This window comes from Mirounga angustirostris, unplaced genomic scaffold, assembly GCF_029215605.1.
Source record: "Mirounga angustirostris isolate CCGP_5_RB_7025 unplaced genomic scaffold, mMirAng1.0.hap1 SCAF_9, whole genome shotgun sequence".
Lineage (NCBI taxonomy): Eukaryota > Metazoa > Chordata > Mammalia > Carnivora > Phocidae > Mirounga > Mirounga angustirostris.
Genome location: NW_026991717.1, coordinates 74,869,150 through 74,881,474, shown reverse-complemented (window position 1 = coordinate 74,881,474; position 12,325 = coordinate 74,869,150). Strand labels below are relative to the sequence as shown.

The window sequence follows — 12,325 nt, the reverse complement described above, 5'->3', positions numbered from 1 at the left end:
TAGGATCACTAGGGTGCTTTTGTCTTCATGCCCATGGGGCCTCAGCATTAGTATTTTTTAAAGCACTAAAATCAGATCTCTGGAAAGATTATTTTTAGGATAGTTTTAGTTTTACAATAAAATGAAGATGGGGCGCCTGGGTGGCTCAGTTGGCTAAGCGACTGCCTTCGGCTCAGGTCATGATCCTGGAGTCCCGGGATCGAATCCCGCATCGGGCTCCCTGCTCGGCAGGGAGTCTGCTTCTCCCTCTGACCCTCCCCCACCATGTGCTCTCTCTCTCCTCTCATCCTCTCTCTCAAATAAATAAATAAAATCTTTAAAAAAAACAAAATGAAGATGAAGATACAGCGATTTCCCATATATTCGCAGCCCCCATATACCCATATGCTTCCCTATTATCAAGATCACTCACCGGCACTTTGTTTGGGTGACCAGAGGGGATTGTACTACAGGACCACAGGACCTCTTCTACACAAGGCTACTACTTTTAAGACTAGGATACATAGCTGACCTACCTAATACATAGAAACAAACAGAGAGTTAGACAAAACCAGGAGACAGAGGAATATGCCCCAAAACAAAATTGCAGAAAAAGAGCTAAACAAAATAGAAATAAGCAACATGACTGATAAAGAATTCAAAATAGTAGTCTTAAAAATACTTACTGGACTTGACAGAAGTGTAGATGAGCCAGTGAGAACTTCAAACAAAGACAGAAAATATAAAAAATAATCAGAGCAGAAAAATATGACAACTGAAATGAAATATACACTAGAGGATATTAACAGCAAATTAGAAGATACAGAAGAATGGATCAGCAAACAAAGCAACCAAGCCTAATAGCAAAAAGAGAAAAGACAATAAAAAATGAGAATAGGTTAAGAAAACTCTGTAGCATCATCAAGTATAACAACATTTGCATTATAATGATCCCAGAAGGAGAAGAAAGAGAGAAGGGAACAGATAACTTATTTGAATAAATAATAGGTGAAAAATAAAGCTTGGAGAGCACCAAAAAAAGATAAACACAAGGAGGTCCACACCAATACACATAATTAAATTGGCAAAAATTAAAGATGAGGAGAATCTTGAAAGCAACAAGAGAAAAGCAAACAGTTATATATAAGGGAAACTCCATTGGGCTATTAGCTGATTTTTCAGCAAAAACCTTGCAGGCCAGAGGAACTGACATGATGTATTCAATGTGCTGAAAAGGAAAACAATCTACAACCAAGAAGGTTATCATTCAAAATATAAGGAGAGAGAAAAAGTTTGCCAAACAAAAAAAGTTAAAGGAGTTCATCACCACTAAACAAGCCTTACAAAATGTTAAAGGAAATTCTTTAAGTGGAAAAAAAAAAAAAAGCCATAACAAGCAGTAAGGAAATTGTAAAAGGAAAAATATTCACTAGTAAAGGCAAACATATAATGAAGGTAGTAGGTTAATCACTTATAAAGCCAGTATGGAGGTTAAGCACAAAAATAGAAAAATCAATCATATCTACAAAAATTAGTCAAGGGATATACAAAATATAAACATGTAACATATGACTTCATATACATATAATGTGGAATATGGAGTAAAAGTGTAATCCTTTTGGAATGTGTTCAAAGTGTAGCAACCATCAAATTAGTGTATACTACTATACACATAGAATGTTATATATAAACTCCATGATAACCACAAATCAAAAACTATCATAAATACACACAAACAGAAAAATATCAAAGTGTAACACTAACAAAAGCCATCAAACTACAAGGAAAGAGAGCAAGAGAAGGACTAAATGTGCCAATCAAAAGACACAGGGTGCCTGAATGGATTAAAAACAAGACCTATCTACATGTTGCCTACAGAAGACTTGCTTCAAACGTAAAAACACATACAGATTAAAAGTGAAGGGATCAAATAAGATATTCCATGCAAATCTAAAAAAAAAAAAGCTACAGTAGCAATACTTATATCATACAAAATTGACTTTAAAACAAAGGCAGTAACAAGAGACAAAGGGTATTACATCATGATAAAAGGATCAATCCAACCAGAGGATATAATAATTGTAAATATCAATGCATTCACCAGAGGAGTACCTAACTATTGAAATCAAGTATTAACAGATATGAAGGAAGAAGCTGACAATAATATTAGGGGACTTTAACACTCCACTTACATCAATGGATAGGGCATCCAGACAGAAAATCAATAAGGAAGCAGTGGCTTTGAACAACACATTAGACCAAATGGACTAAACAGATATATATAGAACATTCCATCCAAAACCATCAGAATATACATTCCTTTCAAGTGCACATAGTACATTCTTCAGGATAGATCACATATTAGGCCACAAAACAAGTGTCAATAAATTTAAAAAGACTGAAATTTACCTAGCATCTTTTCCAACTGCAATGGTATAAAATTAGAATTACAAGAAAAAAAAAAACTGGAAAAAACACAAATACATGGAGGCTAAAAAATATGCTACTGAACAACTAATGGGTCAATGAACAAGTCAAAGAGGAAATCAAAAAATACATGGGGATGAATGAAAATGGAAACATAATGGTCCAAAATCTTTGGGAAGCAGCAAAAGCAGTTTGAAGAGAGAAATTTAGAGTGATGTAGGTCTATGTTGAGAAACAAGAAAAATCCTAAATAAACAGTCTAAACTTAAACATAAAGGGACTAGAAAAAGAAGAATAAACAAAGCCCAAATTTAGTAGAAGGAAGATAAAAATAAAGACTATAGCTGAAATAAAGAGTAAAAAAATAGAAAAGAAAAATGAAACCCAAAACTGGTTATTTGAAAACATAAATAAAATTGGTAAAACTTTAGCTAGACTCATCAAGAAAAAAAAAAAGTACTTTAAAAAAATCAGAAATGAGGGGAGCCTGGGTGGCTCAGTTGGTTAAGTGACTGCCTTCGGCTCAGGTCATGATCCTGGAGTCCCTGGATCGAGTCCCACATCGGGCTCCCTGCTCGGCAGGGAGTCTGCTTCTCCCTCTGACCCTCCCCCCTCTCATGTGCTTGCTCTCTCTCATTCTCTCTCTCTCAAATAAATAAATAAAATCTTTAAAAAAAAATCAGAAATGAAAGAGGAAAAATAACAATTGACACCACAGAAACACCACGGAAAGAATTAAAAGTGACTACTATGAAAATTATATGCCAACAAACTGGACAACCTAGAGCAAGGGGATGAATTGCTAGAAACACAATTGTACAAAACCGAATCAGGAAGAAATAGAAAATTGAGTAGATTAATTATTAGTAGTGAAATTGAATTGGTAATCAAAAAACTCCTAACAAACAAAAGCCCAGGACCAGAGGTCTTCACACGTGAATTCTACCAAACATTTTAAAAAGAATAATACCTATTCTCCTCAAACTATTCCAAACAATAGAAGGGGAAGGAAAACTTCCTAATTCATTCTATAAGGCATTAACCTGATACCAAAATTAGACAAAAGCACTTCAAAAAAAAGGGGGGGGGGGAAATTAAAGGCCAATATCCCTGATAAACATCAATGCAAAAATCCTCAACAAAATATTAGCAAACTGAATTCAACAATATATTAAAAGAATTATTTACCATGAGCAAGTTGAATTTATTCCAAGGATGCAAGCATGGTTCAATATTTGCAAATTAATCAATGCGATACATCACTTTAACAAGAGGAAAAATAAAAACCGTATGATTATCTCAATAGATGCAAGAAAAACATTTGATAAAATACAATATTAATAACAAAAACTCTCAACAAAGTGGGTTTGTAGGAAACATACCTCAACGTAATAAAGGCTATATGTAATATAGTCACCACTACATCCTTCTCAATGTTGAAAAACTAAAATGTTTTCTTCTAAGATCAGAACAACATAAGGATGTCCACTTTCACCACTTTTCTTTAACATAGTACTAGAGGTTCTAGGCACAGCAGTCACACAAGAAATAAAAAGCATCCAAACTGGTATGGAAGAAGTAAAACTGACACTACTTGCAGCTGACATCATACTATATATAGAAAATCTTAAATATTCCACCAAAACCCTTTAGAACAAATTAATTCAGTAAAGTTTCAAGATGCAAAATTAATATACAGAAACCCATTCCATTTCTATACACTAATAATGAAGTAGCAGAAAAAGAAATTAAGGAAGCAATTCATTTATACTTGCAGCAAAAAAAAAAATACTAGGAATAAATTTAACCAAGGAGGTGAGAGACCTATGGTCTGAAAATTATAAGATATTGATAAAAGAAATTGAAGATAACACAAATGAAAAGATATACCATGCTCATGGATTAGAAAAAATAGTCTTATTAAAATATCTGTTCTATCCAAAGCAGTCTACAGATCCAATGCAATCCTTATCAAAATACCAATAGCATTGTTAACAGAAGTAGATAAAATAATCTTAAAGTTTCTGTGAAAACGAAGATCCCCAAAAACCAAAGCAATCCTGAGAAAGAAGAACACCTGGATATATCACACTCCCAGATTTCAATATATACTACAAAACTAAAGTAATCAAAACAGTATAGTACTGGCACAAAAACAGACACATAGATCCATGAAAGAGAATAGAGAACCAGGAAATAGACCCACACTTATATGTAGTCAATCTACAATAGAGGAGGCAAGAATTGCAATAAGGGAAAAGACAGTCTCTTCAATAAATGGTGTTGAGAAACTGGACAGCTAACATACAAAAGAATGAAACTGGACCACTTTCTTACACCATATACAAAAAAATGAACTCAAAATAGATTGAAGACCTTTTTTTTTTTTTTTTAAGATTTTATTTATTTATTTGAGACAGAGAGAATGAGACACAGAGAGCATGAGAGGGAGGAGGGTCAGAGGGAGAAGCTGACTCCCTGCCGGGCAGGGAGCCCAATGCGGGACTCGATCCCGGGACTCCAGGATCATGACCTGAGCCAAAGGCAGTCGCTTAACCAACTAAGCCACCCAGGCGCCCTAGATTGAAGACCTTAACATGAGACCTGAAACCATAAAATTCCTAAAAGAAAACAGTAATCTCTTAGATATCAGCATTAGCAACATCTGTATAGCTATGTCATCTTAGGTAAGAGAAACAAAAGCAAAAATACACACTAGGACTACATCAAAATAAAAAGCTTTTGCACAGCAAAAGAAACCATCAACAATCCAAAAAAGGCAACCTACTGAATGGGAGAAGATATTTGCAAATGATATATCCAATAAGGAGTTAATATTCAAAATATGTAAAGTATACACACACACACACACACACCTCAACACTGAGGGAAAATAATCCAATTAAAACAATGGGCAGAGGACCTGGATAGACATTTTTCCAAAGAAGACATACAGATGGCCAACAGACATGTGAAAAGATGCTAAAAATCACTAATCATCAGGAAAATGCAAATCAAAACCACAATGAATTATCACCTTATACCTACAGAATGGCTAGTAGCAAAAAGGTAAGAAATAAAAAGTGTTTCTGAGCATTGAAAAAAAGGGACCCCTTATGCACTGTTAAAGGAAATGTAAATTTGTAGCCACTGTGGAAAACAGTATAGGGTTTCCTCTAAAAATTAATAATTGAAGGACCATACAATCAAGTAATTCCACCCCTGGGCATTTTCCTCAAGAAACAAAAACACTAATTTGTACAGATACATGTACCCCTATGTTCATTGCAACATTATTTCCAATAGTCAAGACACAGAGGAAACTTAAATGTCCACTGATAGATGAATGGGTGCAATGGAATATTACTCACCATAAAACAGAATGAAATCTTGCTATTTGTGACAACATGAATCGACATAGAGGGTATTAGCTAAGTGAAATAAATCAGATGGAAAAAGACAAATACCACATGATTTCATCTGTATGTGGAATCTGAAATAATAAACAGAAACAGACTTATTTAGAGAACAAATTGATAATTGTCAGAAGGAAGGGGGTTAGGGGAATGGGCAAAATAAGTAAAGGTGATTAAGAGGTACAAACTTCCAGTTACAAAATAAATAAGGAACAGAGATGAAAAGTACAACATAGGGAATATAGTCAATAACATAATAATCTATAGATAGATGGTGACTATACTCAGTGCACACTGAGTAATGTATAGAATTGTCAGACCACTATGCTGTACACCTGAAACAAATATAACAGTGTATGTCAACTATACTGCAATAAAAATAAAAGTAATAAATATTTATCACAGTTATTTAAAAAAAAGATTTTGTGCTCACATTTTATTTTATTTTTTTAAAGATGAGCTCTCTCTCTCCACCACTCCTCCTGCTCTCTTCCACTCTCTCTCTCTCTAAAGTGGATAGATGAATCTTAAAAAAAAAAAAAAAGAAGAAGATAATTCCTAAATTGAAAGGAATAAGGTATTTTGCACAAAGGTATATAAATCTTTTTTAATTTTATTTTATTATGTTATGTTGGTCACCATACAGTACATCACTAGTTTGTGATGCAGTGTTCCATGATTCAATGTTTGCGTATAACACCAAGTGTTCAATGCAATACGTGCCCTCCTTAATATCCATCACTGGGCTCACCCATCCCCCCAACCCCTCCCCTCTAAAACCCTCAGTTTGTTTCTAGGAGTCCATAGTCTCTCATGGTTCATCTCCCACTCCAATTTCCCCCCTTTCATTTTTCCCTTCCTTCTCCTAATGTCCTCCATGCTATTCCTTATGTTCCACAAGTAAGTGAAACCATATGATAATTGACTTTCTCTGCTTGACTTATTTCACTTAGCATAATCTCCTCCAGTCCCATCCATGCTGATGTGAAAGTTGGGTATTCATCCTTTCTGATGGCTGAGTAATATTCCATTGTATATATGGACCACATCTTCTTTATCCATTCGTCTGTTGAAGGGCATCTCGGTTCTTCCCACAGTTTGGCTATTGTGGACATTGCTGCTATGAACATTGGGGTGCATATGGCCCTTCTTTTCACTACATCTGTGTCTTTGGGGTAAATACCTAGTAGTACAATTGCTGGGTCATAGGGTAGCTCTATTTTTAATTTTTTGAGGCACCTCCACGCTGTTTTCCAAAGTGGCTGTACCAACTTGCATTCCCACCAACAGTGTAAGAGGGTTCCCCTTTCTCCACAACCTCTCCAACATTTGTTGTTTCTTGCCTTGTCAATTTTTGCCATTTTAACTGGTGTAAGGTAAAGGTAGTATCTCAAAGTGGTTTTGATTTGAATTTCCCTGATGGCTAATGATGATGAACATTTTTTCATGTGTCTGTTAGCCATTTGTATGATCATCTAAGCATAAAATCAACAAAGAAACAAGAGCTTTGAATTACACACTGGACCAGATGGACCTCATAGATATATACAGAACATTCCACCCTCAAACAACAGAATACTCATTCTTCTCAAGCGCACATGGAACTTTCTCCAGAATAGACCACATACTGGGTCACAAATCCAGTCTCAACTGATACTAAAAGACTGAGATTATTCCCTGCATATTCTCAGACCATAATTCTTTAAAAGTGGAACTCAATCACAAGAAAAAATGTGGAAGAAATTCAAACACTTAGAAGCTAAAGACCACTCTGCTTAAGAATGTTTGAGTCAACCAGGAAAGCAAAGAATTCAAACAATTCATGGAAACCAATGAGAATGAAAACACATTGGTCCAAAACCTGTGGGATACTGCAAAGGTGGTCCTAAAGGGGAAATACAAAGCTTCACTAAAAAAAAACCAGAAAAATCCCGAATTTACCAACTATCCTTACACCTTAAAGAACTGGAGGAAAAACAACAAACAATGCCTAAGCCACACATTAGAAGAGAAATAATTAAGATTAGAGCAGAGATCAATGAATTAGAAACCAGAAACACAGTAAGGCAGATCAATGAAACGAGAATCTGGTTCTTTGAAAGAATTAATAGGATTGATAAACCACTGGCCAGACTTATCCAAAAGAAAAGAGAAAGGACCCCAATTAATAAAATTATGAATGACAGGGGAGAGATCATGACTAACACCAAGGAAATAGAAACAATTATTAGAAATTATTATCAACAACTATATGCCAATAAATTAACCAACCTGGAAGAAATGGATGCCTTCCTGGAAACCTATAAACTACGAAAAGTGAAACAGGAAGAAGTAGGCAACCTGAATAGACAAATAACCAGTAACGAGATTGAAGCAGTGATCAAAAACCTCCCAAAAAACAAGACTCCAGGGCTGATGGATTCCCTGGGGAATTCTACCAAACATTCAAAGAAGAAATAATACTTACTCCCCTGAAGCTGTTTCAAAAAACAGAAACAGAAGGAAAGATTTCAGACTCATTCATTGAGGCCAGGATTACCTTGATCCCCAAACCAGGCAAAGACCCCATCAAAAAAGAGAATTTCAGACTGATATCCCTAATGAATAGGGATGCCAAAATTCTCAACAAAATCCTAGCTAATAGGATCCAACAGTACATTAAAAGGATCATCCACCATGACCAAGTGGGATTTATCCCTGGGATGCAAGGATGGTTCAACATTCGCAAATCAATCAATGTGATAGAACACATTAATAAGAGGAGAGAAGAACCATATGGTCCTCTCAATTGATGCAGAAAAAGCATTTGACAAAATACAGCATCTTTCATGATTAAAACTCTTCAGAGTATAGGGATAGAGGGAACATTCCTCAAGTTCATAAAATCCATGTATGAAAAACCCACAGCGAATATCATTCTCAATGGGGAAAAGCTGAGAGCCTTTCCCTTAAGATCAGGAAAATAACAAGGATGCCCACTCTCACCAGTATTGTTCACCATAGTACTAGAAGTCCTAGCAATAGCAATCAGACAACAAAAAGAAATAAAATGTATTCAAAATGGCAAAGAAGAAGTCAAACTCTCTCTCTTCGCAGATGTGGAATGAAAACACATCGGTGGAAAACCCAAAAGATTTTATGTGGAAAACCCAAAAGACTCCACCCCCAAATTACTAGAACTCATACAGCAATTCAGTAATGTGGCAGGATACAAAATCAATGCACAGAAATCAGTTGCTTTCTTATACACTAACAATGTAACCGTAGAAAGAGAAATTAGAGAATCAATTCCATTTATAATAGCACCAAAAACCTTAAGATACCTTAGAATAAACCTAACCAAAAAGGTAAAGGATCTATACTCTAGGAACTACAGAACACTCATGAAAGAAATTGAAAACACAAAAAGATGGAAAAACATTCCATGCTCATGGATTGGAAGAATAAACATTGTTAAAATGTCTATGCTGCTCAGAGCAATCTATACCTTCAACGCCATCCCAATCAAAATTCCAATGGCATTATTCAAAGTGCCAGAACAAACAATCCTAAAATTTGTATGGAATCAGAAAAGACCCCAAATCACCAAGGAAATGTTGAAAAGAAAAACAAAGCCTGGGGGCATCATGTTGCCTGACTACAACCTATATCACAAAGCCGTGATCACCAAGCATGGTACTGGCACAAAAACAGACACAGACCAATGAAACAGAATAGAGAGCCCAGATATGGACCCTCAGCTCTATCGTCAAATAATCTTTGACAAAGCAGGAAAAATATGCAATGGAAAAAAGACAGTCTCTTCAATAAATGGTGCTGGGAAAACTGGACAGCTATATACAGAAAACTGAAACTCGACCATTCTTTTACACCAAATATAAACTCAAAATGGATGAAAGACCTCAGTGTGAGACAGGAATCCATCAAAATCCTAGAGAACATAGGCAGTAACCTCTTTGACATCAGCCACAGTAAATTTTTTCAAGACACGTCCCCAGAGGCAAGGGAAAGAAAAGTGAAAATGAACTTTTGTGATTTAATCAAGATAAAAAGCTTCTGCACAGCAAAGGAAACAGTCAACAAAACAAAGAGGCAACCCACAGAATGGGAGAAGATTTTAGCAAATGACACTACAAAGGGCTGATATCCAAGATCTATAAAGAACTTCTCAAACTCAACACCCAGAAAACAAATAATCAAGTCAATAAATGGGCAGAAGACATGAACAGACACTTCTTCAAAGAAGACATACAAATGGCTAACACATGAAAAAATGTTCATCATCATTAGCCATCAGGGAAATTCAAATCAAAACCACTTTGAGATACTACCTTTACCTTACACCAGTTAGAACGACAAAAATTGACAAGGCAAGAAACAACAAATTTTGGAGAGGTTGTGGAGAAAGGGGAACCCTCTTACACTGTTGGTGGGAATGCAAGTTGGTACAGCCACTTTGGAAATCAGCGAGGAGGTGCCTCAAAAAATTAAAAATAGAGCTACCCTATGACCCAGCAATTGTACTACTAGGTATTTACCCCAAAGACACAGATGTAGTGAAAAGAAGGGCCATATGCACCCCAATGTTCATAGCAGCAATGTCCACAATAGCCAAACTGTGGGAAGAACCGAGATGCCCTTCAACAGACGAATGGATAAAGAAGATGTGGTCCATATATACAATGGAATATTACTCAGCCATCAGAAAGGATGAATACTCAACTTTCACATCAGCATGGATGGGACTGGAGGAGATTATGCTAAGTGAAATAAGTCAAGCAGAGAAAGTCAATTATCATATGGTTTCCTTGTGGAACATAAGGAATAGCATGGAGGACATTAGGAAAAGGAAGGGAAAAATGAAAGGGGGGAAATTGGAGTGGGAGATGAACCATGAGAGACTATGGACTCCTAGAAACAAACTGAGGGTTTTAGAGGGGAGGGGTTGGGAGGATGGGTGAGCCTGGTGATGGGTATTAAGGAGGGCACGCATTGTATGGAGCACTTGGTGTTATACGCAAACACTGAATCATGGAACACTGCATCACAAACTAGTGATTTGTATGGAGACTAACATAACATAATAAAGTAAATAAAGACTTTTTTTTATTTGACACAGGGAGAGAGAGAACACAAGCAGGGGGAGCAGCAGGGAGAGCAGCAGGGAGAGGGAGAAGCAGACTCTCTGCTGAGCAGAGAGCCCAATGTGGGACTCGCTCCCAGGACCCTGAGATCATGACCTGAGCCAAAGGCAGATGCTTAACTGACTGAGCCACCCAGGCACCCAGTTCTCTCACATTTTAAACTTTAGTAATGAGAGACATTAATCAGCTAGAAATTGAATAGTCTGTATGAGTTACAAGTTGATGAACAAATAATAAATTTGTAGTGATTAAAACAATTTTTCAAAAACAAAATTCCTCACCAGAATGGTACCTTTTTTACCCAGCATATACCTGCATTAACATATCATAATCATCCAAAGTCCATAATTTATCTTGGGTTTACTCTCAGTGTTATACATTCTATGGGTTTGGACAAATGTATAACTTATATCCATCATTAAAATATCATAAAGAGTATTTTCACTGTCCTAAAAAATCCTCTGTGGTCTGCCTATTTCTCTCTCCCTCATCCCACCCCTGGCAACCACTGATCTTTTTGTCTCCCTAGTTCTGCCTTTTCCAAAATGTCATAAAGTTGAAACCATACAGTTTGCAGCCTCTCAGACTGGCTGTTTTTACATAGCAAAATACACTTAAGGTTCTCCCATGTGTTTTCATGGCTTGATGGTTCATTTCCTTTTAGTACCAAATAATATTCCATTGTATGGATATACCATGTTTTACCCATTTACCTACAGAAGGATATCATGATTGCTTCCATGTTTTGATAATTATTTATAAAGATGCTAGAAACATCTGTCTACAGTTCTTTGTTTTTTGTTTGTTCTTGTTTTTTCCTGTGGACATAAGTTTTCAACTCCTTTGAGTAAATGCCAAGGAAAGCAATTGCTGGACTGTATGGTTACAGTATGCTTAGTTTTGTAAGAAACTGCCACACTGTCTTACAAATTAGCTGTGCTGTTCTGCATTCCCATCAGCAATGTTTGAGTTTCTTTTGTTGCATATCTTTGTCAGCATTTGATATTATTAGTATTCCAGATTTTGACCATTTTAGTAGGTGTATAGTGGTGTCTTGTTTTAATTTGCATTTCCCTAATGATATATGATGTAGAGAATCTTTAATATACTTATTTGCCATGTGTATATATTCTTGGGTGAGTTGTCTAAGACTTTGGACCATTTTTTTATGCGGTTGTTTATTTTCTTGTTGTGAATTTTATGAGTTCTTTATATATTTTGGATAAGAGTCCTTTATCAGATATGTCTTTTACAAATATTTTCTCCCAGACTGTGGCTTGTCTTCTAAGTCTCTTGATACTATATTTCACAGAAAAGATTTTAATTTTAATGAAGTCTAGCTTATTCTTTCATAGATTC

At 35.9% G+C, this 12,325-nt stretch overlaps 1 long non-coding RNA gene across 1 annotated transcript; it reads right to left on the bottom strand.

Moving 5' to 3' along the window:
- Nucleotides 1-324: 324 nt before the first annotated feature.
- Nucleotides 325-6,064, bottom strand: LOC129046566 (uncharacterized). The gene is made up of 3 exons (XR_008508205.2): nt 5,778-6,064; nt 666-700; nt 325-515 (listed from the first exon to the last, which is right to left on the bottom strand). It is a non-coding gene; the product is annotated as an uncharacterized LOC129046566 (long non-coding RNA).
- Between the last annotated feature and the right edge of the window lie 6,261 nt (nt 6,065-12,325).